This window comes from Austrofundulus limnaeus, unplaced genomic scaffold (assembly GCF_001266775.1).
Source record: "Austrofundulus limnaeus strain Quisiro unplaced genomic scaffold, Austrofundulus_limnaeus-1.0 Scaffold1674, whole genome shotgun sequence".
In the NCBI taxonomy this organism is placed as follows: Eukaryota; Metazoa; Chordata; class Actinopteri; order Cyprinodontiformes; family Rivulidae; genus Austrofundulus; species Austrofundulus limnaeus.
The window spans coordinates 19,722-20,434 of NW_013954076.1; the positions used below are offsets into that span (position 1 = coordinate 19,722).

Here is a 713-nt window from a genome sequence, read left to right on the forward strand (position 1 = left end):
TCTATAACATGATGAGTCAGAGGTTCTATAACATGATGAGTCAGAGGTTCTATAACATGATGAGTCAGAGGTTCTATAACATGATGAGTCAGAGGTTCTATAACATGATGAGTCAGAGGTTCAATAATGTGACGAGTCAGAGGTTCTAAAACAAGATGAGTCAGAGGTTCTATAACATGACGAGTCAGAGGTTCAATAACATGATGAGTCAGAGGTTCTAAAACATGATGAGTCAGAGGTTCTAAAACATGACGGGTCAGAGGTTCTATAACATGATGAGTCAGAGGTTCATGATGAGTCAGAGGTTCAATAACATGATGAGTCAGAGGTTCTAAAACATGATGAGTCAGAGGTTCTAAAACATGACGGGTCAGAGGTTCTATAACATGATGAGTCAGAGGTTCTAAAACATGATGAGTCAGAGGTTCTAAAACATGACGGGTCAGAGGTTCTATAACATGATGAGTCAGAGGTTCATGATGAGTCAGAGGTTCTATAACATGATGAGTCAGAGGTTCTATAACATGAGTCAGAGGTTCTATAACATGATGAGTCAGAGGTTCTATAACATGAGTCAGAGGTTCTATAACATGATGAGTCAGAGGTTCTATAACATGAGTCAGAGGTTCTATAACATGATGAGTCAGAGGTTCTATAACATGAGTCAGAGGTTCTATAACATGATGAGTCAGAGGTTCAATAATGTGACGAGT

The 713-nt window shown here is 39.0% G+C and overlaps 1 protein-coding gene and 1 long non-coding RNA gene across 2 annotated transcripts in view; one reads left to right on the forward strand and one right to left on the reverse strand.

Annotated features, from left to right (window-relative positions):
• The window catches only part of frem1b (Fras1 related extracellular matrix 1b), a gene marked incomplete in the record, with an annotated part of 31,565 nt that overhangs the window by 1,308 nt on the left and 29,544 nt on the right, over nucleotides 1–713 (reverse strand).
• The window catches only part of LOC106536079 (uncharacterized), a 3,104-nt gene continuing 2,397 nt past the window's right edge, over nucleotides 7–713 (forward strand). Inside the window, exons 1-2 of the long non-coding RNA XR_001312517.1 lie at nucleotides 7–286; nucleotides 329–704. This is a non-coding gene — a long non-coding RNA (uncharacterized LOC106536079). The remainder of the gene's footprint in view (nucleotides 287–328; nucleotides 705–713) is intronic.